Source organism: Canis lupus, chromosome 12, assembly GCF_003254725.2.
Source record: "Canis lupus dingo isolate Sandy chromosome 12, ASM325472v2, whole genome shotgun sequence".
NCBI classification, from domain to species: domain Eukaryota; kingdom Metazoa; phylum Chordata; class Mammalia; order Carnivora; family Canidae; genus Canis; species Canis lupus.
Genome location: NC_064254.1, coordinates 10,653,964 through 10,681,365, shown reverse-complemented (window position 1 = coordinate 10,681,365; position 27,402 = coordinate 10,653,964). Strand labels below are relative to the sequence as shown.

The following is a 27,402-nucleotide window of genomic DNA, read 5'->3' as shown; positions in this document are numbered from 1 at the left end:
GTCCTTTCCTTCCATCATCAAACCTCTTTAAAATGTCCAGGTTAATTACCTTTAGACATGTTTTCACACTTAAGTACGCTTGGCTGCAGGCATTGTAGGTGCATGCTTACAGATGCACTTACTGTTTCTCCCTTATAATTTTGTTGTTCTTTAGCTTTTGTGCTTCTCTATTTCATACTGACAAGTGTGTAGCTTTGAGCCAGTGTAGCTGTTAAGCCATATGTTTATGTCTTTAACTTGTCCATTAACATGTAAGCCTTTACCTGCTTTAGCCATGTGATTGGGTGATGTAACAGTGTTGGCCTGTTATTTGTAATTTGGAGGGTAGCGTCACCTCCCGCGAGTTATGTTAGAACAATGCAGCCTCCGGAGGAAGCCTTTTCTGGGGCAGAACAGACTAGTAGAAATAGCCGCTGTTGTTTCCCTGTGGTCTCTATCCCTACAATCTGAACTTCTTAAGTTTTTGGCTGTGAACCTCTTCCTTGTGGGAGGGTGGGGTGGGAGATTTACATCAAACAGCTGGGTCCCTCCTGGGTCTTCAGTGGCAAAAGTCAGACACGTGCTCACCCGTCTGGTAGCCAATAGTAACTTTCGCAAACGCTGCTGCCTCGGGAAACCTCAGGGTTCGGAGGCGGCTGCTTTCGGACCGACGCAAGTTAACAATAAGTCTCTTAACGGAACAAAACGAAAACATAGGATAGTGAGAAAAGCTCTTCCCCTTGGCAGTGGGGAAAGATGTTAAAGGAGCTTCAAAAAGTGTGCGGAGAACTAATGGAGAATTCCTTCACTGTTCCGCGCGGGCTGAAGTGCTGGGGAGAAAGGGGCGGAGATGGGCTCGGAGAGTCTGGCCCTTTAAGGAGGAGGGACGGCCTTAAGACTCTGTACCTTTAAGAGTCTCTTTGTCTGGAAACCTCCTTATTTACTCTCCTGTGCTTCAACCAAACTTCGACCCGCGATTCACGACGCCTCTCTACGCCGCCGCCCCTTACGCCAGGCTCAAATCGGCCGCACGTTTGTGGCTAACCCTAAACTTTGCGCCCGTGGCGCGAACCCTCGGAGAGGCTGGCTGTGCCGGGGTCGGGGCCGAGCGCTGCGCCGTTGGCGCAATGCGGGGCCCTGGGGGCGGGGCTCCGGCGGGCGGGCCAATGGGCGGGCAGGGGGCGGGGCCGGGTTCGGTTGTCTCGCGCCCTGGTGACAGCTCGCGCGTGCTGATGATGGCGGTAAATAGAGGGGGGTCGGGGAGGGGGCGGAGGAGGTGGGGAGGCAGCCAAGGGGGTAGCTCCAGGGGGTGGGGGGACGAGGACCGGGGAGGACGCGACGGCCAGGGAGCCCATTCTAAGACGCGGAGGCGGGGACAGGAGTCTCCGGCACAGTGGCCCTCCCCTTTAAAGAAGCCAAATCCTCATACACCGGGTGAGGGGCGACAAAGGCGGCGCGCGCCTCGCGGGCGGGAGGAGCGGCGGCAGGGGGCGGGACCGCGGCGCCGGCGGGCTGGGGGCGCCCGGGGCGGGGGCCGGCGGAGGCGAGAGCCGGCTGTCGGGGCGCGCCGGGGCTTTATTTTGGCGGGGTGGGCGACGACTAGGTTGCGGGGGGGGCCTTGAGAGGAGAAGGGAAGGAAGGCTTAGGAGCTGCGGGGGGAAACGGGTCTAAGAATGAGATGAGGATTCAGGGGGAAAAGGGTTAGAAGGCAGGGAGAGGAGGAGTGAGAAAAAGCCAGCCAAGGAGGTAGGAAGGAGGCAAAACCCAGGGTGGGTGTCTAGGAAGCCGGCCGGGAATGAGGTTAGGAAGACCAAGGCTGGGGTTAGGTGTAAGAGCAGGGGTTTGAGGACCAGAGCTTTCTAGGGGGATAGTAGCAGGGTTAGCATGCTGGGGTAAGAGTTGGAAGTGGAAGGCAAGGAGGGGCAGAGCTGGGGTGATAGTTGGGAGTAGAGGAGAGAGGGTGATTAAGAGCCAGACGTGACAAGGGTGTGAACTAGTGCAGAGCGAGATGAGCTGAAGGACTAGGACCCGCGGTGGTGTGGGAATCGAGAGGTTCTGAGGAAGGTATGGGTTAGTGGGTGGGCGATGGGTGTAAATTCTTTAAAGTGAGGGAGGGTGAATTAGACACTGGATGAGGACCAGGTGGAGTTAGGAATAAGCGTAGTGGAAGGATGAAAGGAAACAGATGAGAGGTGGGGCATTTATAGGACAATTCTGACACCAGACAAGCTGAAAAGAGGGTGTAAAGAAGTGATGGCGGTCTGGGACAGGGTCACTGGGGAATTGTGTTAATTGACGAGGTTCAGCCAGATCCAAGGTAAAAACAGTGAGGTGGAGAGACAGGGCTGAAAGGGGATGGTGAGAGGAGCAAGGAAGAGATGGGCCCTGGGAATTAAAGGATGAGATGGAGTGTAAGGGAAGAGAACAGGGTTAAGGGAAGCTGGAGAAGTCCTGCTGGATGAAGAACTGGGCTAGACTCTACAGGAGTGAGAATCAAATGTGCGTGTTATGGGGAGATGCTCCAGAAGGTCTGCATGGGTCAGGGCACAGACACTATAGTGAAGGATCAAGTGTAGGGAGCCTTTGGTGCAGAAGAGGAGGAACCATGGTGAGTGAAAAGAGACCTAGAGATAGGAGTAAACGCTGAAAAGTAAGAGTGGAGATTGGGGAGGGGGAGTGTTGTGCAGGAAAGGAATTCTTTGTTGAGAAGAGAACTGTAAGTGTGTTGAAACTGTGGGTCCTTTTGTCCACAAAAGTAGGAAATTCCAGAAACCTCCTTTTCTCTTAAAGACATCTTAAATCTGTTTTCCACCTTTCATTGCTTTTAATTCGACTTCCATGTCCACTTTGAAAAGATGAGACCCATTTTGATTTGATTTTGTTCTTCTGTGAATGATGAAGCGTCAACTCAGTGTTGGAAACCTCTGTGTTTTGCTAGTGTTGTGATAATGGGAATACAGGTTTTATTTATTTGCAGTGTGGCTCCGCCTGTGTAGTGTGATAGTGTTGTGTTGTAGCAGGGTGTACCTAACAGCACTGGGTAGAGTGTTTTATCCACAGCATTTCATTTTCAGTGGAGAGCCCACTGTTGTTGAGATAGAAAAAGATGAACATCTTTTTGTTTTGATTAATCAACCATATTTCGGCCTAATTGTTTTTTGATGGCTGGAGAATATTGAGAAATCATTTCAGAAGAAGGCAAATAACCAACCGGGGAAGTTTGCTGGAGAAGAGATTTAAATCAGGACTGTGAGGGCTTTGAGTTTCTAAGCTGCCTTTAGCTTTATGTGGGACATTTCACACTATAGTAGGTAACTCACGCATTTAACTAAATGGAATAAAGAGATTTGTAGGAGAATTTTAGAGTGGGACTTCTTTTTTAGGTTACGTAATGAATATATGAGTAACTTTTATCATGAAAAAGCCTCTATACAATAATGCAATGCCTGGACATTTCCACTGCCTCTTCTGTTTTGTAGTCGTGAATAAAGAAGGCCATATTAATATTCATTTCCTAGAAGCTTTTGACTTTTAAGGCATGGAAATTAAAAGGAGGATGAGAAATTTGGTACAAAATTTAGATTATTCTTACTATTTTGGTTTGATGATTTTTATTCTGCAGCTTTTATATTTAGCTAAGAATGTGAATGATTATTACTTTTTATTTGATAGTGTCAAAGGATAGCTATAATTTACTTAAGAAAAAAATGCAAACTGATCTTGAGAATCTTATTTGAGGTTATTTTAGGGTACATTCAGATACACAAAGATAACTTTTTTTCAAAGTTGTGTAAATTTTGTATTGCCACTGTTTTATGGGTGTTTGTATAAACAGCAAAAATGATGGCATTTGTAACAGCAAAATTATATTTTGATTAGTAGATATCAGAAAAAATGGTTGTTAATATATGTCAATAATTCAGAATCTAAAATCTGTCTGGATTCTCTTAAGCAAGTGTTCAAGGTGACTACATTGATTTTGTAATTTAATACAAGATTTTTATTTTTATTTACTTTTATTTTTTTAATATTTTATTTATTTATTCATGAGAGACACAGAGAGAGAGAGAGAGAGGCAGAGGCAGAAGCAGGCTCCATGCAGGGAGCCTCATGTGGGACTCCATCCCGGGTCTCCAAGATCACACCCTGTGCTGAAGGCGGTGCTAAACCACTGAGCCAACCGGGCTGCCCTAATACAAGATTTTTAGAAATTACTGTTTTTGCTGCTAAATTTGAAGAGGATTAGTCTGAAATGTTAACTTTCAATCTTAAGAGTAACTTGGAATGGGGCACCTGTTTCTGTTGGATGTTTGTGCATATTCCCTTGCTGTCTCGATATGTTTGGTATTATTAACAATTTGTATTCTGTTTATGGTTTTGCCATTTTTATATTATAGTTGTTTTATACTTGATGTCTTTATATAAATAATTTTAGACTTATGTGATGTTGATGAAGAAGGAAATATAAACTCTAAGGTCAGCCGTAGGAAAGAATCCATTTGGGTCCTTTCTTTTCTATATGCTGCAATAGTGTGCTAAATCACTGATTCTCATTGGGAATGGTTATTTCTCAGTTGATATTTCTAAAGCTGAAAATAGGTAATCTTTTGGTTCAAATAATACTATTCATCAATAAGGACTCCATTTATTCATCAATAAATGTGAGCTTTGTTTTCATTTGTTCATCAGGTGAATTCTACTCAATTGAACTTTATTTTGGTTATAATCTTATTTGCTAAGCAATACACTTAATTTGCATATTCAGATTTGAACGAGTAGTTGGTACATACCTAAATGTTTTTCTGGTTAATCATAGATTCTTTGGATGGGAAGAGACCTTGAGAAGACCTCTAGTTTGTCCTGCAACTTCAGTCAATATCCCACTTAAATCATCCCAGGTAGATAAAAATTTATCCTGTTTTCAAAAATCATCAGAGATAATGTGGCAACCTTTGCCGATAGTCTTTTCTGGTATGTAATTATTTTCTCTATTAGGACAGTCTACTTTCTCTCTAACCACCGTACATGTAATGCTGTATTTATATGTGTTTTGTGTTGCCTCATTCTTCATTTTTGAGTAAAAATATTTGCTTACTATAGTATTAAAATCCTAGTTCTTCATAAACTTAATAGTAGTAGCTCCCCACCCATATGCTTTTATGCCAGCCACTGTTGTAAGTGCTTTGCAGATTAGAATTTATTTACTCCTAGCAGCAACCCTAAGAGGTTGGTGCTGCTCCTGTTCCCATTTTACTTTACTGAAATAAAGCCTCCTTGGGATTAAATGATTTCCCCTCACTCAAGGATACACTCAGACCCCCCCCCCCCCCCCCCGCCCTCCTTTTTAAACTTGTAGAATTCTAGGAAGTGGTGAGGATAGGATTTGAACCTTGGCATTTTGCAAGCAGTCCGTGCTCTGGTATTACTCCTGCTTGACTGTCATGAGCTGATCCATCACCATGCTCTTCTCCAGATTAAACAGTGCTGGTTTATTTTATTCCTTAACCTGTCCTGTTTGCCAATCTTTAGATTATCCCTGTGGTTTTGTTATAAACCTTTCCTCAGTTGCTTTCTAGATGAGGAACCTGGGACAAACACCATAAGGGCTATGTCTAATGCAAAGATTATATCAGGGTTCTTACATGCCCCTATTTTTTTCATTACAGAATTACATTCATAGAATAAAACAACCCCAAACTAATAAAATGACTAAATGCATTGCAGATAAATGGTTGCCTCCCTATTTTTTTTCATGTAAAAAAGGGCTTGTTACAAACCATATAGGCTTACAGTTGAGAGATTGTTATCCAGGAACATTGTTGTCAGGAAAATGGAACTCCAGTTTCAGTGCAGAAATCCATAAGCAAGGAGAGTCTGTTGAGACTCCCCCTGGTTTTTTATTGTCTTCTCTTTATGTGTTTGTGTAAATAATAAACTAAGTATATTTATGGATGCTTTAATTTGGTTAAATAAATTGGTCTACTCTTTTTTTTTTTATTAAGACTTATTTTTTTTCTTTTAGAGCAGCCTTAGATTCACAGCAAAACTGAGTAGAAGGTGCAGAAATTTCCCATAGTCCCCTTACATGCACAACCAGCCTCCCCCGTTATCAACACTCCCTCACCAGAGTGGTTCATTTGTTATAGTTGATCCACTCATTTTTTAAAATACCTAATAATTAGCATTTACTAATTGCCCACCATGAACTAAGTTTGTGAAATGTTTGAAACTCTCAACAACCCTGTGAGAGAGAGCTTTTGTTAATGCTTGTGTATGTGTGACATTTGATATTCTTAGGATGTTTCAAGCTTATGGAAAAGTAGCAAAGATGGTATAGAACTTCTCTGTACCCTTATTCAAATTCACCAGTTTTTCATTTTGCCCCATTTGCTTTATCATTTTCTTTTACTTGAGTATTTTTCAAGTAAGTTTGAAAACAAGTGGATAGGAAGGCCTAATTTTGAAAAGAAAAGGGAAGAGTGTTTTGAATGTATAAGCAAGTTGGCATGTTTGATTTTTGTAAAAATGTTGTGATGCAAAGAAATCTCAAGATTGGATTGAAAGTGGATTTGGGGGTCATATGCTTTCTTTTCTTCACTGGATTCTGAAAAACATTCTTTTACCTGTGAATGACAAGTTTGTAGGTCCCTCCCTCATCAGCAAAACCATGTCATGGTGTACACCTCTGTTGGGGACCTTCTTAGCATCTGGCATGGTGTGTTCATACACACGGGAGTCTTCAGGGTATGATACCTGGTAATGATGTATGGGTGATGATTTGTTTGTTAGTTTTTAAGTTTTTCTTTATTTGAGAGAGAGCACGAGCAGGGAGAGGTACAGAGGGAGAGAGACAAGCAGACTCTTTGCTGAGTGAGGAGCCAGACATGGGGCTTGATTCTAGGATACCAAAATCATGACCTGAGCCAAAGGCAGATGCTTAATGGACTGAGCCACCCAGGTGCCCCATATGGGTGATTATTATGTGAAAACAGGAGCCACAGTCCTGTTCATCACTGTAACTGAGACATATTTAGGTGAAATATAGATATTGAAGATCCTTCTATAGCATCAAGGAGCTGGAAGTGATCTAAGTGTAAAATGTACTTCCGTAAGAACCTAAGGTTGCAATTAATACAAATTAGGTTTACCTTATGGTAGGGGAATGAATATAAATATCCTTCCCCCAAAATAAACCTAAATTTTGGGAGTCTTTAATTGTCACCATATAAGGAGATTTAATTGACCCCATCCCGCTACTAACTTCCAGCTCATCCTCAATCTTTATTAAAATGGTAACCAGTCCATTTCATAAAAGCATGACCTGCAAAATGAGGCCTGTTCAATTTCAGTAAAAGGACTATTAGCTGTATTCTGATGTATGTAAAATACAGCACTTGAGGGCTTCCCCCCACCCCAAAGCTATGAAATATAGCTCCTTGTTAAAGCTGATTGTAATAATTAAAAACACTTAGCTTTCATAAGGATGAGAAAATTATAAATTATTTGGAAAGCATTCTTTCTAGTCATGCATTATTGTTTCTGAGGCATGGGCAGTTTTTAAACACTATAATACTATTCTTTTGCCATTTACATGTTAATAGAAGTCTGAAAAGTAAGACACTCTTCTGAAATTTTCAGGGTTGTTTTTATTATATGTCAAGTTGTAAACAGCATTCTGTGACAGGTATTTTCTCTCTTTGTCTTCTATTGAGCTAATTAGTAATTTACACTCTAGTAGCATCTCTTCCAGCCTCACTGTGTGAAAATGCCTGCTACTCTGTGCCTTCCATGCAGCCTGGGCTGGCAAATGATTGGGGGCAGATGTTGGTTACCACATCAAAGGGATCAGGAATAAAATTTATTTTTGTATTGTGTTTTTATAAACATACAGGCTTTTGTATATGCCCTGTGACAGCCTTGCTGCCCACCCAACCCCCATTCAAATAGGAATGTTATAACCTCCTGTAATCCAGAGCTACTGTCCTTGATTCAATTTTGGATTGTTTTCTGTTCTGTCCCCCACCCCCACCCCAACATTGTGGGATTTGGGAAGGATTAGCAGGGCAGTCTGTCAGAGTTTAGAGCCCAGGGAACCAGTCTTCATTGCTCCCTCCCATTGTCAGCATATAGAGCTTCTTATTGAGCTTCTTGTTGTTGCCTTTATAACCTAGCAATTCTTCACTCATTGGGCAAGTTATGTGAGGGTTGGGAGCACAGCTCTGTTGTTAGTGAGTTATGAAGATGCTTTCATACAATACTTGTATTCCTCCAAAGGATGGATAGGTCCTGCCTTTTTATCAGCTTTTTTTAAAATGCAGCCATGAGTGACCAAAAGATAATTTATAGCATGGCTTTAGCACCTCGTCATGTTGGTATTCTGCTCTTTCCTGCCCCCTGCTCTATCTCCTTCTGCCAGCCTCTGACATGGGAAGGATGATGTTTAGTATCTATCATGTGTTCACATGGATTGGCCATGTGGACATATTAGAGTAGCCAGAGCTTTTGACTTTGAGATAAAGTCTTTTTTTTTTTTTTTTTTAATCTTAAGATTTATTTATTTATTTACAAGAGACACACAATGAGAGAGAGAGGCAGACACAGGCAGAGGGAGAAGCAGGCTCCATGCAGGGAGTCCGATGCGGGACTCGATCCCGGGAGTCCAGGATCATGATCTGAGCCAAAGGCAGACACTCAACCGCTGGGCCACCCAGGTGTCCCGAGATAAAGTCTTAAGTGTCAGTTTGTTCTATGAAGAATATAAATTTTAATTGACAAGTCAAAGGAATGGTAGAGAGGGGTTTACTGATATATCAGTTTTGAACCAAAACCATTCTAGAATGCTAGATAATTTGTAGTACTTATTTTTGCAGTTATGAATACTAATTTGTTAGGATAATAAGGTCAGAGTCCCTGTTAGAGCTAATTAGAGTCTCCTTGACAAAAATTGTTACATAGACGTGGCCACAAAGAAAATTAGGTAAGAAAATGTGTGAATAGCTCATTTCAGCCATCATTGCTAAATAGCATTATAATCATAAGCATCTAGCCTTTGACAGTGAATCAGCATTTATGAACAGAAGACATCACATTTATGTAAGCATTTATAGAGTACGTTGGGGGCTTTATAGTGTTTATTTTTTTTCGTAATCTAAAATGCCCAGAACATCCCTATGGATGGTCATTGCTAACATCTACTTCTCTTATTCTCCTCTTTCTGTGTTCTAATATAGCTACCTATGTCAGTTTTCTTAATTATATTGGATGTTCATGGCCACACACTGATTATATTCTTGTGCTTTACCATCCAAAAGAGGTCAAAGGTCAGATTAATAAGCAACATTTCATATAAAGCAAAATATCACTGAAATAGGCACCAAACAGAGGAATGTTACGAGTTAGTAAAGATGACAAAGTGAATACATGACTATGGAATTAAATATACTCTTTTAAAAGAACATTTCTAATACATGACATAGCTTGAAGAACTCATAACTGTATTTCAAGTGAATGGTGAGTATGTTAAGGAAGAGACCAAACTCATTTGTGATTGGCATCATTGTCTACTCCATGCTAAAATCCTGGATTGGTTAAATATTACCTACCAGTTTCCCCAATTATCCTGTTAATATGCTTTTTGAATTTTTTTTCCTCCATGGGCAGTTCAGCTTAGCCTACAAATAATAATAATTCAAAATCAACTTAAGCTATCAATTCAGTAATCCTAATCATTTAAATAAATATGAAATAAAACATAATTGCCACTTTTTACCTATCAGATTGAAAGATGATGGTAGCCAGTAGAGGCTAAGGATATGAGGTAGTTGGAACTCTCACATACTGTTGATGGGAATGTAAATTTTCTTGGAGGTAAATTTGGCAGTGTCTATTGGAATTTAAAATGTATTTGCCCTGTGACCCAGCAATTCCACTCCTAGAAATCTGTCCTATGGATATATTCATATACTTGCATGAAAACTAGGAGTACAGAGTTTTTCTTTGTAGCATTGTTTGTTACAGGAAAAAAAAATGACGTGACATTTCCACACAGTGGAACCACCATTAAGCTGTTAGAAATGCAGTGGATCTCTCTTTGCTGATGTAGAAAGATAGCCACTGTTAAAGTTTATTTTACTTATTTGTTTTTAAATATACCTAGCAGCTCTTATTTGTTTAAGTAATCTCTGTGCCCAGCATGGGGCTCAAACTCATGATTCCAAGATTAAGAGTCACGTATGTGCTCTTCCAGCTGAGCCAACCATATACCCCTCCCTGTTAAAATACTTCTTTATTTTTTAAATTACGTATTTTTAAAAAATGTTACGGAACAATATGTATAAAATATTTCTGTTTTTGTAAAATATAAGGAGTGTTATTGATGTGTTCCCTTTTTTGGGGGGAGGTATTCACTTTTTCCTTTATATACACTTCTACAGTGTTTACTGTCAATAAGCATGTGAGGAATGGGTTAACTGAGACCATCTCTACAGGGTTATCTTCTGTAGTAGAAAGGGAGAAGAAGGAAGCTGACCAGAGAAGAGAACTGCTTTATTCATATGATATATATCAGTCAAGTTTTTGAGTTATAAATGAGGACTGGAATGGCAGAAAAGGGATACAATGAAAATTGAAACCATTCAGTGGAGGTTTTAAAGGCAATGATAAAGAGCCTGAATTTGACGTGAAAAATGATCTAGAAAATGGAGATGATAATAGTACCTGGGGTACCATTGGGTTCTTGTGAGGACTAAATTAAATAACGCATATAAGATATTTGGAACAGTAACTGACATATAGTAATTGTCCATTATTAGTATTATTAAATGAAAATATATTATCTTTTGTAAGCCTGATAAATTAACATTTTGTCTTTTACTGTGTATGATGATGATTCTGCTGACTCCTCTGACAGACCATGTAGCTTTTGTGTTTCTAGCAGTACTGATTGTTGGACCAACCATTTCTATTTTTCACCTCCCATCTATTAACTCTTATTTTTAAAAATACTTTATTTATTTATTCATGAGAGACACAGAGAGACAGAGACATTGAGGAAAAAGTAGACTCCATATCAGGAAGCCCGATATGGGACTCGATCCCCGAGCCTGGGATCACTCCCTCAGCCTAAGGCAGACAGACACTCAATCACTGAGCCACCTAGGCGTGCCTCATGTATTAATTCTTAGTATCTAAATCTGAAATACTGAAGGGGGTTATGTAATTTTTAGACCTTGGGACATATGATGGCCTACAAGTTGCTGTTGGTTTTGTTTACCAATATTGTCTTGTATACTAGTTACCTTTTGAGGTTTGTTTAAAAAATGAGGGGAACAGGTAATTTGGGGGGAAAACATTTTCTGTGCCCATGGGATGTGGAAGAGATATGTCACTTTGCACTGAATGTGTTCATCAGTTTTTGTTAGCAGTGCAGTGTAATGAGCATATTAGCTACAACACCTACGTTGGCAGCCAACAGTCTGCTTGTGAATTCTTTTAGAAAACAGAAATCTGGCAAGAGGTGTTCCTGAGCAGTTGAAATATCTTAGGGAAAATTACATAGAACAAATAAAGTAGAAAAAATTTCTTCTCCAAAAAGAAATTGTTTCGCCACTGAAACCCGCAAGAAAAGATGTTTGACTTGTGGATTGAGATGTGACAAAGTAATTTGGTAGGACTTCAGGGTTCATTCTGTATTTCAACCTTTCATTTAAGTTCGTCATTCAAAGAATTTGAAGGTATATTTATATTTGTGTGTGTGTTTTAAGGTTTTATTTTTTTTATTCATGAGAGAGGCAGAGACATAGGCAGAGGGAGAAGCAGGCTTCTTGTGGGGAGCCTGATGTGGGACTCAATCCCAGGACTCCAGGATCACAACCTGAGCCAAACAAAGGTCGATGCTTAACCCCTGAGCCATCCAGGTGTCCTGATGGGAAAAATTGCTAAAACTATTTTAAGAATGATAAATTTCTCGCTTTATAGTATATGAAGTCTTTGGAATTACTTTTCTTTTCTACTTCCAGTTAAAATGTATCGTAAAATGTGTATCTTTTTGAGGTTTTATTTTATTTTTTAAAGATTTTATTTATTTATTCATGAGAGACACAGAGAGAGAGGCAGAGACACAGGCAGAGGGAGAAGCAGGCTCCACGCAGGGAGCTCGATGTGGGACTCGATCCTGGTTCTCCAGGATCAGGCCCTGGGCTGAAGGCAGCACTAAATCGCTGAGCCACCAACACCAAGGCTGCCCCTTTTTGAGGTTTTAAAATAAAAAACCTTCAGTAGAAATAACAATGAAAGTTTATATTTAAGCACAGTACTTGTCATTAAGAAGTCTTCAGTAAATTTTTATTGAATAAATTAACATGTGCATGAATAAAAAATATTATTTTGATTTTGAACTTTATACCCTGTGATTTGGACACAGTCTAGCATTGATGTATAAAGGCCTTCTGTTCAGCCCCCATTTCCATGCCTATTTTCCTCTCCTATACCACAGGCACCCTGTCTAATGTGTTCGATGTATATCCTTGATTCTAGATGTATCTTTCTAAAATGTTTAGTGATTTTTTTGGTATACTTATCTTTAATTCCAAAACTGTTCATGACATTACACTATTGCAGAATTTGGCTATAGAATTATCCCTGTAAAAATGCTATAGCTCTGGGGCACCTGGCTGGCTCAGTTGGTGGAGCATGTGACTCTTGATCTAGGGGTTCTGAATTTGAGTCCTATGTTGGGTGTAAAGATTACTTAAAATCTTTGAAAAACAATGCTATAGCTCTTACTCTGGTTTTACTTTATTCACTTGGCATTAAGATCTATGAATGGTTTTGGATATACATTTAACTAATTGCTTCTACCTGCAACATGCTATTCCACGGTGTACGTCCATTCCCATAGTGATGGGTGCCTAGGCTACCATAAACAATGCTACCAATAACAGTCTTGTTTGTGTTCATTATGGGCATGTCTGAGAATTTCTTTGGGGTACAGACTCAGGAGTGGCATTGTAGCATAAGTACTATCAGGCTGCCGAGTGTATACACCTTACAGGCTTCATATTCTCAATACTTGATATTAGCAAGTTGCGTCCCATTTCTCATATTTTAGTTAACTGTTTCCCTTCTGTGAAATAAGCATGAAAGAATAAACATAGTATTAAATTTTTCTTTTTACTGAAGTATAATTGACATCTAACACTATGTTAATTTCAGGTGTATAACATGATTTGCTGTTTGTATATAATGTGAAATGATCACCACAATAAGTCAGCATACATTGTTATAAAATTTTTTCTTACAGTGTAGACTTTTGCAGTGCAGACTTTTTCTGCTGTCTTGCTAATTTAATTTGCTTAAAGAATAGATCTGGGCATTTTATTATTTTTTAAAGCTGGAGGAGTTTTTGGTTTTGCATTATATTTTGCAGGATATTAATATATTTTCTCGAACTTCAAAAAAAGGAAGAAAATGATACTTTATACAATAGCTTGTTTTCTTCTTGATTCCAAGAGAGTGAAATGAACATATATTTATTTTTAAGTTTTATTTATTTAAGTAATCTCTACACATCATGTGGATCTTGAACTCAACCCCAAGATCAAGAGTCGCAGACTCCTGGGACACCTGGGTGGCTCAGCAGTTGAGGGTCTGTCTTTGGCTCAGGACTTGATCCGGGGGTCCCGGGATCAAATTTTGAATTGGGGGATCCCTGGGTGGCGCAGCAGTTTGGCGCCTGCCTTTGGCCCAGGGCGCGATCCTGGAGACCCGGGATCGAATCCCACGTCGGGCTCCCGGTGCATGGAGCCTGCTTCTCCCTCTGCCTGTGTCTCTGCCCCTCTCTCTCTCTCTGTGACTATAATAAATAAATAAAAAATTAAAAAAAAATTTTTGCATTGGGCTCCCTGTGAGGAGCCTGATTGTCCCTGTGTCTTTGTCTCTGCCTTTTTACTGGGTCTCTCATGAATAAATAAATAAAACCTTAAAAAAATATATTTTTATAGTATTTGGGGATTTCTAGAGAAGAGCATATTTGCTGAGATGCCATTTCTTAGAGTCTTAGAGAAAGCTGGGCAGCAGTTTCAGATTCGCTGGTGAATCCCACTACTATTTCTTTCTGTCTTCAGAAAGGATAAATGTCTCTGAAACAAAATGTTGACTTGTTTCGACAAATCTGCAGTATTTGTGCTTTCCTGAGGAAACAGTAGTGTCTTAAGCATTTTCATTTCTTACCAAAATATGATGCAGTCAAGTTATTCTTTTGAGTTTGGTTTAAAATCTGCTTGACTGGGGATCCCTGGGTGGCTCAGCGGTTTAGTGCCTGCCTTTGGGACAGGGCGTGATCCTGGAGTCCCGGGATCGAGTCCCACTTCCGGCTCCCTGCATGGAGCCTGCTTCTCCCTCTGCCTATGTCTCTGCCTCTCTCTCTCTCATGAATAAATAAATAAAATCTTTAAAAAAAAAAACTGCTTGACTGTGTGAAAAAGGAATTTTAATTTGTGAAATGATTGATATAGCTATAAACTGTGAACTTTCCCCAATAATACTGTAATATATTTAAATTTTTCCTTTTTTTTTTTTCTGGTTATGACTTTTGAGTTAAGTATCAGCAAAATATTATTTCCTGCTCTTGTTTTCAAACAAAGCCATACTCTATGCAAAGGTGTAGTGTGTTTTTTCCAAATAATTTGATTTTACACTGCCTTGAAAAGTACATTTTTTATTATTTTCTTTTTCCTTCAGAAATCTTGCTTGGAAAACCATGATTTTAGATGTGATTTTAAAACATTCTTTTTAACCTTTTCAAGAATCTTTTAAAATTTAACATTTATCAACGCTAAATAAAAAGTACCCTACCTGCTTTTCCTTCCCCCAACATTTGGCCTCTACAGGGACCTCCATTTTCTATTCTTCCAGCTGTTTCTTTTGGTATTTAATGCCACACTTGTAGGCAGTAGGGCTTATGCTGCTCTTTTTAAAAGTCTGTATAACTTGTTCTCTAGACCTGCACAGCTCTCATTCTTGGATCTATCTTACTGTATAACATAGATATTTCCTTCATCTCCCTATGTTGGGACCCTTTGTCTTCCCTCTTCAGTGTTTATTTTTAAGCAATTCTTCCCTAAGGTTCCTAAGAGCAAGCTGCATAGGATGTAAATTTGAGAATCTGCATGTATGAAAGTATCTTCCTTTTCTCTCATACTTGGTTCATAGTTTATCTGGGAATAGAATATAGAATAATTTTCTGAGTTTAGCAGGAATTGCTTTATTGATTTTTAGCTTCTGTTGTTGCTAATGAAAAGTCTGATGATAATCTCTTTTTTTTTTTTTTTTCTTTCCCCTCCTTGGTTCGAGGTGGTTTAGGATGCCTCTGATGTTCTGAAATTTTATGATAATCTGCCTCATTGTGAGCCTTGTGTTGAGCAGGGCACACTGGGGCCCTATTCAATTTACAAATGTAGATTTTTCAGTTCTGAGAGATTTTGTTGAATTCTTAAATTCTAACCAACCTCCCCCGTCTCTCCCTTGCCCTCAGTTTTCCTTTCCTTTCCCTCCTGAACTCTCTTTGGTATGGAATGTATGGTGATGGGTCCTTTACTTTACCGCCATCTTTTCTATTTCCATTTTTTTGTCTCTTTCTGGAGTATGTCTTGAACTTCATCTTCAGACTCTTCCAATTAGTTCTGTGTTTCTGCTATCATACTTTCAATTTCCAGTTTTTTTTAAATGTTGCTTTTTTTTTTTTTTTAAGATTTTAGATTTTAGGGGTGCCTGGGGTGGCGCAGTCGGTTGAGCGTCTGACTCTTGATTTCAGGTCGAGTCATGATCTCAGAGTTCTGAGATCAAGCCCCATGTTGGGCTCTGTGCTCAGTGCAGTCTGCCTGTCCTTCTCCTTCCTCCTCTATGCGTGCATTTTTTTTTCTCTCTCTCTCAAATAAATAAATAAAAATCTTTATTTTTTTAATTTTTAAAAAAGATTTTATTTATTTACTCATGAGAGGCACAGAGAGAGAAAGGCAGAGAGACACAGGCAGAGAGAGAGAAGTAGGCTCCATGTGGGGAGCCCGATGTGGGACTCGATCCTGGGACTCCAGGATCATGCCCTGAGCCGAAGGCAGAGCTTACCCACTGAACCACCGAGGTGTCCCAATAAAAATCTTTAAAAAAGGATTTTATTTTTTTGCAATCTCTTCGCCCAGTGTGGGGGCACAAATTCATGACTCCAAGATTAAGAGTCGCACACTCCACCAATTGAGCCAGCCAGGTGCCCCTCTGAATGTTGCTTTTTAATAGTATATTTTTGATTCATGGGTGGAAAATTTCTTTTCTGAGTATGTTAATTGTAATTACATTTTTTTCTTCAGCCTCCAGTACCATCTGTTTCCTTAAAATACCTTTACTTGATCATTTCTTTTGGTTTTTCATTTAGGGGATTTCCTTAAATGTATAGCCTTGGCTGTCTTACTCATGTTTTATAATGAACCACTTGAGAAGCTGAAAGCTGGATTTGCTGGAGTGAAGGCTTCTAAAAGTTGGCTGGTGGTATTATTCATTATAAGGTAATTAAGAGCTCACTTCTAGCAGCCGATATTTATAAGTATTTTTCTGTTGGCCAAGTTCTTCCCTAGAGAGAATGCTCCCATCATTAGTTTACACCCCTGGTTGCAACATTTGGGAGTCTGAGTGGGGAAAGAGCAGGGGCTATCAGCCTTTTAGGATATCAACTTTCCCATAATCCCCATTTTTTTAAATTTTAGACTACTAGGCATGCCCCTAGTTGTGTTTGAGTCCAGGGTCTCTCTAGTTTGCAAAGTAGGCTTCTCATCCCCTGACCAATGGTTGCTTGGAGTCAGGGTTGAAATCTTGGGGCAGAACTTTCATTCTGTACTCCTTTTTCATCCCTGCCTGCTATCCCCACATTCAGAGGTATTCTGTGCTTCACTGGTGTATTCTAGCACAATTCAATTTGATCTGGGGTTCCCCTTAACGTGCTCTTATGCTCTAAATAAAAAATACAGTCTGTTTCCAGCTTCCACAAACTTTGTTGTAGTTTTTTCCTCTCCTATTCTTTGTCCTTGTAGATCTTGTTTTTATTCCTGTTTCAATGGAATTATAGAGAGAGCAGAGAGGCAAATGTAAATGTTCAGTGCATCATGTTTCACTGAAAATCTAAATTTATTCTCTAGTGCCCTGGTTCAGTACAAGACTTAATAGGTGAATGGCTTGTGGCAATTGCAAGATTTTGCTACAGTGCAGATTTCTGGATAACAAAGTTTATTTTGTGGTTTGCTATCCTCAGGATTAATGCCTAACATGTACTTTGCTATAGAAGAATGACGTCTGAGTGGCTTTGGGAACTTCACAGATACGAGTAGAGTACCTGGGTGGCTCAGTTAGTTAATCTTCTGCCTTTGGCTTAGGTCATGGTTCCAGGTTCCTGGAATCAAGCCCCACTTCCTACTCCTTGCTCAATGGGGAGCCTGCTTCTCCCTCTCCCTCTGCCTGTGGCTCCCCTTCTTGTGTGCACTCTCTCTCTCTCTTTGTCGAACGGATGAATAAAATCTTCAAAAAAAAAAATCAGGAACTTTACAGATAGAATAACAGAACTGTAGATCACTAAGTAACTTAAATGTTCTTTTATGGATGTGGAAAGAGACCCAGAGTGCAGAAGTGGTCTATTTATGTTTTCTCATCTATCTAGACTAGAACTGAGTCTGTACTCCAGTTGTCTTTTCCTTACCACTATGGTTCTATATTGTCCCACTAAAGTAACTGGAAATAGAAGCCCTTTATCCATTGCTTATATACCCAAATATCCTGTGTATGCTTTAAGTTTGCAGTCATGAGTGTAGGAGATTTTTTTTCTTTCTGTTAATTTTTAGGGTCCAGTTTTTTTTTTTTGTTGTTGTTGAACTTCACACTTGAGAAAATGTGCATTTTACCACTTAAAGATGTTTCTGTTTTGAAGAATTTATAGTAAGCATTTAAAAGGTTTTTTTTTTCTTCCTATTATTCCATTCTCAGTGGGTTCCAAAAGTTCTTAGAGGAGAAAGGTGGCAATGCTTTCCTGAATATAATTATAGCAGGTGAAGTAATGTTTTTTTTTTTTAAGATTTTATTTATTTATTCATGAGACACACACACACACACACACACACACACACACACACACACAGAGGCAGAGACACAGGCAGAGGGAGAAGCAGGCTCCATGCAGGGAGCCCGATGCAGGACTTGATCCTGGGACTCCAGGATCACACCCCGGGCTGAAGGCAGCGCTAAACCACTGAGCCACCGGGGCTGCCCTGGGTGAAATAATTTAAAACAAATCAGGATGCCTGTTAAAATTTGAAAGTAATGTGGAAAAGGGAAGCAGGTGTTGTAAAAATATCATCAGGTTTCTTTGGAGAAATCCTAGGGTGCTTTCTTACCAACTTTGCAAAACTCAGTTCTCAGTGCTTCTCCTCTAAGACCTCTTCCTCCATTTTACCCATGGGACATAAATTTTTTTTTAAGATTTTTATTTATTTATTTGGGTGAGAGAGCAGAGTAAGAGAGACAGCATGAGCAGGGATGAGGGACAGAGGGAGAAGGAGAAGCAGACTCCTTGCTGTGTAGGGAGTCCAGTGTGGGGCTTGATCCCAGGACCTCTAGATCATGACTCTAGCCAGAGGCAGATGCTTAACCAACTGCCTGTGGCACCCTGGGACATAAATCTTTGTCTTATTTCCCCATTCCCTCCTATATTCTGTATGTGGTACATTTGCCCACAGCACACTGCCAGATTCATTATATCTTGGCATAGAATTCTTTGGTGATTTTCATTTCTGTCTAAAATCTTTGGGGGCAGACCCCCTACATTGTACTTTTGACCAAATTTACTTACACATGTATTTATGGAATGCCTTCTCTGACTGAGGTACCGGGCTCCTCTGTTGGTGCTAGCATCTGGGTGGGGGGTGCATATTAAGTCTTAAACAGATACCTGATGGTTGGTATAAATTCACCTTTTTCTCTAGTCACTATTTCAGAGCAATTGAAAGAATGGGCTCTGCCCCTTCCTTTGTGTCACCTTGGTGGCTAGCAGTAACAGCTGGGAGCAGAATGAGGGAAAGCCTGTTGCTTGGGAGCTCAGGGGTCTAATGTTCCCTTATGTGGAAAGTGAATATGTTGTAAGGGAAGTTCTCTGAGATTCCTTACAACCTCCAGGTTTCATGATTATAAAGAGGTGCCCCCAGTGAGTCAATGACAACTTTTTTAGAAGTAGCCCACAAAGAAAACCGTCTTGTAGGATTGAATGGAGTTCAATAGAAATATTTCCATAACTGAGCTAAGCTGCTGCATACATAATCTAACGTAACATAGAACACTTTAAATGATAGAGCATTGATTTCATTTTTTGCTTTTTTTCCTCTTCCCCTCTTCTCCGGTTAAACAGTGCTTTCTCATTATACTTTGGAAATAGTTTAACTTTTATTTTTTTCTAATTTTTTTTCCTGTGAAATATATTTTAAAACATGTACACTTTATTTTATTTTTTAAGATTTTATTTTTAAGTAATCTCTACACTCATTGTGGGGCTCAGACTCACAACCCTGAGATCAAGTGTCACATGCTCTATCAACTATCAACTGAGCCAGCTAGGTCCCCCTAAACATATGTACATTTTAAAGATAAGTGAAACAAAAGCCAGGATAACCATCCTCTAAGTGTAAAAGTTCCCTGTGTGATCCTCCCTTACACCCAACACCAGATTAACCGCCATCCTGACTGTTATCATGAAAGTTAGGATTTTGCTTCTTTTTATTATGTTTTAAATTCTGAACTTGGAAATGGATTAGCTTAAAATGAGAGGCCTTCAGTCTTTTGACATATGTGCTTTATTTTTTACACAAGGTAATACTAGAAAAATAATAGATGATGCCATTGACTCTTCTGAGCACTTTCCACATTATAACTCCCCAGCAGCTGTATGATATAGGTGAGGAAACTGAACCCAGGCTAGGAATTGGGTCCTACTGAGATTCTGATCCAGCCAACCTGATGTCTAAACCTGCTCTCTTGGGATCCCTGGGTGGCTCAGCGGTTTAGCGCCTGCCTTTGGCCCAGGGCGTGATCCTGGAGACCCGGGATCGAGTCCCACATCAGGCTCCCTGAGTGGAACCTGCTTCTCCCTCTGCCTGTGTCTCTGCCTCTCATGAATAAATAAATAAAATCTTAATAAAATAAAATAAACCTGCTCTCTTAACCACAACATCTAATTAGGGTATTGTTTTATAATTTGATACAACCTTATATTTTTCAGATCTGGGTTTATTTTGTATCTTAAAATACTCTAACCAGATAACAGAGCCATCAAGCTCTGTATTGTTTCTGCTAGAACTGTTCCATTGGAAAGCTCTATAGGGTTTTGGTTCTTGTCCAAATACTCCTAACATCTCATTGCTTGGCACAGATAAAGAGCCCATCAATTGATCTAAACCTTATCGTATCTTTAGTGTTGTCTATTTTAGAGCCCTTCTAAAATGTTCATTTTATAAATATCAGTTTTTTAATAGGAATTTCAGGGAAAATCAACAGTATCACTTTATGTTTATAGTATAGTGAATAGTGATATGTAGGTTAGCTTTAATTTTTAATTAAAGAGCTGTGATTCTTACTTTCTTCTTTTTCCTTTTTAAGTAGTCTCTACACCCAGTGTGGGGCTTCAACTCATGACCCCAGAATCAAGAGTCACATGCTCTACTGACTGAGCCAGCCTTCAGTGATAAGTCATTATGTTTATTTTTTTATTTTTTATTTTTAAGTCATTATGTTTAAATTTTAAAATCAGAAACTGTTTCTATAGGAGTACAGATTAAAAAAAAAAAAAAAGGAGTGCAGATTTACAGCTCAGTCCCTTCTTGGCACAAAGCTTTGTTCTTTGCCAATGGTATTGAGTTACTGGAATTGCACTAATCAAAGCAGTTATCTTGGGCCTAAGTGTTGCTGTTTTTTTCCTGTGTGGTCCTGGACCAGTCATTTAACAACTGATTCAAGTATCTATCTTTCATTCATAAAGTGCCCCTGGCACCCACCTCATTGTGAGAATTAACTGAGCAAATATATGTGAAAACACCTCACTTAGCATGGTATCTAGTAGGAGTATAATAAATTTTCATAAATGTTCTCTTCCCATTAAAATTGCCACTCTGTGCTGACAAAATTGTTGTATAGTATTTTTAAAAATATTCTTGGTAATGACAACTAATGTTTTTAAAATGATTTGGATGTATGCTACAGACTGAGCTCTACCAATTAATGATTTTTGTTATATGTGGGGTGTAGAAAAGCAGGATTAGATTTAAGCACAGTGATGGAATAGCAATTCTGGTGCATGCTGTATGGAAGGCCATTTTCGTGGCTGCCACTGCTGCTCTACAAACTAAATGGGATTTGGTATTGCTTTTGTTTGCATATATTTATCTTGGATGATTGGGGAGAATGCAAGTATATCTGCTATTGCTTTTAAGTCATTTTAATTTTTGTGAGAAGATATTCCCAGTGTGGCTAAGAGCTTATCCTCTTTAATCCCTATAAGCTGTTAGTTAAGACCAGGGTGTTATTTAACTAAAATAAAGATGCAGTTACCAAACACATTTTAGGATTCTTTAGCTCCACAGGAAAGGTCAGGTTCTTGAATCCTAGCATGCTCCCCCAAACCCCTGGAATGTTCAAATATCAGTCTCTTCTCAATAAGTCTTTGCTATTTTTAGTAGCAAAGAAAGAAGAGCTAACCCATGTGTAGCTCTTGTCAGTTTACAATGCATTGCACACACATTTTATTTGATCTATGCAGCATCCTTGGAAGGGAGTAGAGCTGATGTTATATCCACTTACAAGTAGGAAGGTAGAGATCCCAGGACATTAGTGAGTTGCCCAAGGTTACACTGCTAATAAGTGACGCTCAAACTCAAGCCTTATGATTCTAAATCTGACTCTAGCACTCTCCCGTGTTCTTATGCCCCTTATAAGTAAAGAGACCCATCTAATATCTTATTAGATACAGAAAGCCAATCAAGGCAGATGGATTTCTAAAATTTTTATTTAAAACTTTTTGTTTATTTGCGAGAGAGAGACATTGAGAGCACACACACACATGTGAGTATGAGTGGGGGAGGGATAGGAGGAAGGAAAGAATCCCAAGCAGATTCCATGTTGAGCATGGAGCTCTACACTTGGGGCTCGATCCCAGGACCCTGAGATCATGACTTGAGCCAAAATCAAGAGTACATATTACTTAACTGACTGAGCTACTCAGACACCCCTAAAACTTTTTTATTTTAACCACACAGGCATTTAGGGAAGAAAATTTCTAATGTGGGGCATGACCATCTTTTAGTCTGAGGCTGTGGATCTTTTACACATCATTGTATTGGTCCTAGTTTGTTTTTATTTTGGAAACAATGTGAAAGTGTTCTGTTCTACAACAAACATGTACATGTGGAGAGATGAAAAAAATTACAGTTTATAGTGGTGAATGCCATGTGAAGTTTTTGGGTTTTGAGGGGTTTGCTTTTTTTTTTTTTTTTTTTTTAAAGAGTATCTATTTGAGAGAGAGTGTGTGAGTGGGGGTGGGGAGGGGCAGAAGGGAGAGGGAGAGAATCTTATGCAGCTATTTCATGCTATCCCTGAGCATGGAACCCAGTGCAGGGCTTGTTATCACAACCCTGGGATCATGACCCGAGCCAAAATCAAAAGTCTGATGCTTAACTGACTGAGCCACCCAGACGCCCTTGCCATGTGAAATATTTAATTGAAAATACTTTGTAGGGGTACCTGGGTGGCTCAGTGGTTGAGCGTCTGCATTTGGCTCAGGATGTGATCCCAGGGTTCTGGGATCAAGCCCCACATCAAGAGCCTGCTTCTCCCTCTGCCTATGTCTCTGCCTCTCTCTCTCTGTGTCTCTCTTGAATAAATAAATAAAATCTTAAAAAAAAAAGAAAATACTTTGTAAATATTATCATATTGCTCAAGAATTAAAATTTGAGATAAAGGTCATTTTAAAAGAAGAGGTCCTCTATCAATAATTCATTCAACCAACAATATATATTAAGTGAGTAGGACTCTAGAATGAATGAGAAACAACCTGTTCTCAGGAAGCTCATAGTCTAGGTTGACATTCTGTGTACACTGTATAACACAGCTTCATAAATCCATGGACCACATTTCTGTTTAATGATGAAAAAGGATTTTAATAAACAAGTTATAAGAAATGAGTTCATTTGGCAAGTGAACTTATATTTTACCACTTAGATTATTCTGAACCATGGTCAGAGTGTGTCAGTACAATCCTAGCACCCTTTGTGTTTCACAGAAAATCATAAATCTGTTTTGCAGTTTCTGTGCAGAGGTCCTAAATTTGAACTTAAACCACTGGTCATTGTTTTTTTTAATTTTTTAAAAAATTATTTATGATAGTCACAGAGAGAGAGAGAGAGGCAGAGACATAGGCAGAGGGAGAAGCAGGCTCCATGCACCAGGAGCCTGATGTGGGACTCGATCCCGGGTCTCCAGGATCGCGCCCTGGGCCAAAGGCAGGCGCCAAACCGCTGCGCCACCCAGGGTTCCCACCACTGGTCATTGTTAAAAACCCATGGCAACTAATAACTTAGAACATTAAAGTCAGCAGACCTTGATCCTTTTTTTTTATTTTATTCTTTTTATTTTTTATTTTTTTGATCCTTTTTGTTCATGTTCTCCATACTGTACTCTGAAATGTAGAGTGTTACATGTTTTCTTTCTACATAATTATTTACTCTGGGTAAATATGGGTGGTGTGTACAAATTTTGGAATTTCAAATTTGAGTGGGCCTGAAGATCACAAAACTCTTCAGTGGCAGAGTATGGACTGAAACCCAGGTTTACTGACACCTAGCTTTCTCTCTTCCTGCCAGCCTGTGCTGGACTTCCTAATTTAGCATATAAGACATTTAATTGTGGTCTTCTTAGAAGAATTTTACATGAGATTTCTTTATTTAGTGGTGGATGGATGTAAAATTTTTTTTCTTATTGTGTAAGTTTACTTTTGTGTCATCCAAGGCTTTGGCCTATTTTTTACTCTCATTAGATATGACTGATTAGTGTCTGAGTGGCTCAGTTGGTTCATCTGCTTTCTGCTCAGGTCATGATCCCAGAGTCCTGGGATCAAGCCCAGTCGTGTTGCCCTTTTAGCAGGTAGTTCATTTCTCCCTTTACCTCTACCCCTCCCCCATCTTGTGCTCTCTCTTACTCTCTCTCTCTAAAAAAATCTTTTTAAAAAATTAAATAAATGTATTGATATTCTTGTGATCAACTTTTTAAACTTGAAAAATAGGGATCCCTGGGTGGCGTAGCAGTTTGGCGCCTGCCTTTGGCCCAGGGCGCGATCCTGGAGACCCAAGGATTGAATCCCACATCGGGCTCCCGGTGCATGGAGCCTGCTTCTCCCTCTGCCTATGTCTCTGCCTCTCTCTCGCGCGCGCTCTCTCTCTCTCTCTCTCTCTCTCTCTCTGTGACTATCATAAATAAATAAATAAAAAATTAAAAAAAATAAACTTGAAAAATAATATAAAATATATACTTAAAATACTTTGAGATATATAAAACATTTGGATGACTGGGTGGCTCAGCGGTTGAGTGCCTAGCTTTGGCCCAGGGCATGATCCTGGAGTTCTGGAATCGAGTCCCACATCAGGCTTCCTGCATGGAGCCTGCTTCTCCCTCTGCCTATGTCTCTGCTCTCTCTCTCTCTCTCTGTGTCTTTCATGAATAAATAAATAAAATCTTTTTTAAAAAAAGATATATAACACATAAACTATATTTTAAAATACATTAACTATGTTGAATCCTAGTTATATTTAATATTTAGTTACATTTATTTTATACCAATATTTAGATAACCTTAATTACCTAAAATATGAATCTATTCTACTTGGTGAGCCATCTGAACATTCCCTATGTATTAATGTATGTTAACTACATACATTAATATTAGAGAGCTCTTTAAGGAAAGGCATTCCTTCTGTCACTTTGATGTTAGTCCTTGGCGCTAATGTTCCTTCAGAGCAGAAGCCTGCTTTTGAATTCTAGCTCTGCCACTTAATAACCATGGAACTTATTTGTGCTTTAGTTTCACTGTCTGTGAAATGGGAATAAAGATAATAACTAACTCAGTTGTACGAAGTGAATGAGTATATGTGAGAGTGCTTAGATGAGTGTCTGGCACACATTTAAAACCATGTAAATGCCATCAGCAGCTATTATCATCATCATCATTGTTATTGTTATTCTTTGACAGAATAAGGTGAGGAAGTTTTTCAAGAATGGGCTTTATCCTCTCAAGCCCTGAACATTGCTCTAAACTAAAGATAGAAAGATAAAAGAAAGTTGCTAAACCTTTGTTGATCATTAGCTCTGTGCTAGGCAATGACCTAGCATTTTTTTTTTAAGATTTTTAATTTATTTATTCATGAGAGACACACAGAGAGAGGCAGAGACACAGGCAGAGGGAGAAGCAGGCTCTATACAGGAAGCTTGATGTGGGACTTGATCCCGGAGACTCCAGGATCACACCCTGAGCTGAAGGTAGATGCTTAACCTCTGAGACACCCAGGCGTCCCATGACCTAGCATTTTACCTACATTCTTAGTCCTTTTACCAGTGCCCTGAAGTATATTAGAAAACAATCTCAGACAAATAAGAAATTTGCATAAGATCTTGTGCTAGTAAGTGGACACCATGATGATAACTGGTCTTTGTTACTCTGCATCCTGTACTCTTGCCTTTCATGACACCAGAAACATGAGAATTCAGCAAGTTTCCCTAGGAGGTAAGATTGAAATTTGCTTGCTAGGGACTTTATTTTTAATGACCATTTAAAGGATGTTCCATTTTCGTTTGTTCCTACTATAGTGATTTGTTTTATGTATCTGTAATTCTACCCCTCCCCCAAAGTATATTGCAGTAGTTTAAATGATGTAAGTGGAACTGAGATGGCAAATATTTGGACATATGGAGTCTTATTAATAGTTGTCAGAATTAAGCTGAATTATAATTATAATTATAATTATAATTATAATTATAATTTCCCATTTTTCAAGATCACTATCATAATTATTGAAGTCATTACTCCTGAAATTAATAGAGGTTTCATAGAGCTTTTAAGCTTAAACTCCAGGTAGCTGCATGTCCTAGGTACTGACCCTTTTTTTGAATTTATAAATAAAATTCATGAAATTGCTTTTTTCTTGCTGTATATTAGCTCAACCTTATGGATTGTTTCCCCTATAGGTAATAGAGAAGAGGAATCCTAATCAATGGCAGTGGAATAATATGGAAGAAGATGGAAAAAACTTGTTTAATGGGTAAGAATAAAACTATAAAAAAAGGTTAATGAAAATTATTCTTAATAGTGTTATGTATGGCCAATTTGTAGCAAGTGGCCAAGGTTGGTATACCCTTCATGTGAATGATCAGTTACTATATTTGTCTTATTCCCCTTCTGAACTTTTACCACATTCTTCCTTCATACTGTTGTGAATTTCTCAGTTCTATGAGTTAACTTAAACTAAGAGAGGACACAGCCATATTTGAAGATAAAGGTAGGATCTGGAGATCAGGCACATATTAAAACAAGTCTAGGGTAGGTCTTGAAGCTTTGGTGGTTGGATTCTCTTTTTCCAAATACTACCAGCTGCTGTGATGTTAGGCTTATGGTGGCAGTCCTGCTTGTTTAGGCAAGAGCAGGTTGTGTCCATGGAATTCCACAGAAGGTCTGATAGAATGTGTGATTAAATTAATGAGATATAAAATGTTTTAATGCTACAAGTCCATACATTTTTATTGTCAATAATTCAAACATTATAGATAACCAAACCCTCTACCTAAGTCTTAGCCCCTTCCCAGGGTATGTAAGTGTATGATATGTATTTGTGCAACCTTCTTCTTTGCCTAATGATTCAAAACTTGGGATTAGAAGCTGTACTGTTTTTGACTAGCCATCATTAACTTGATATTTGGGCAACTTAATTTCTTAACAAACTTAATTCTTGGGTGTAAGTGGGGACCGTAAAATTCCTGTCTCATCGTGATGTTGAGGATTAGTTGGATAATACATCTAAAAAACTTGGAATAATGCCTGGAACATAGTAAGTGTTGAGTAAATGTTAGCTATAATTTTGTTATGTATTCTAGTTAGCATTTTTATGTGCTAGCCCTCTATAGATTAATCTTTTTCTGATTCAGTACAGGAGGTAAGTCATCTTGTAGAAGGTCAGCCCTAGAGGCAAGAATTTTAAATTTTTTCATGAAAATTTTCTTTCTGGCTTTAAGCTTCAATTCTTTCAGAGTCTGCTGCTAGGCTATGTGTGAGAACAGTTACACACCTTCAGCTCTTACTGCGTATGT

General features: G+C 39.1%; 1 protein-coding gene across 3 annotated transcripts in view; it reads left to right on the top strand.

Moving 5' to 3' along the window:
* The first annotated feature begins 4,812 nt into the window (after positions 1-4,812).
* The window catches only part of USP49 (ubiquitin specific peptidase 49), an 82,019-nt gene continuing 59,429 nt past the window's right edge, over positions 4,813-27,402 (top strand). For all 3 annotated transcript variants that reach the window (XR_003124707.3, XR_003124708.3, XM_025418748.3), the window contains exons 1-2: positions 4,813-4,877; positions 26,287-26,360. The gene's annotated coding sequence lies outside the window, so the exon portion shown is untranslated. The remainder of the gene's footprint in view (positions 4,878-26,286; positions 26,361-27,402) is intronic.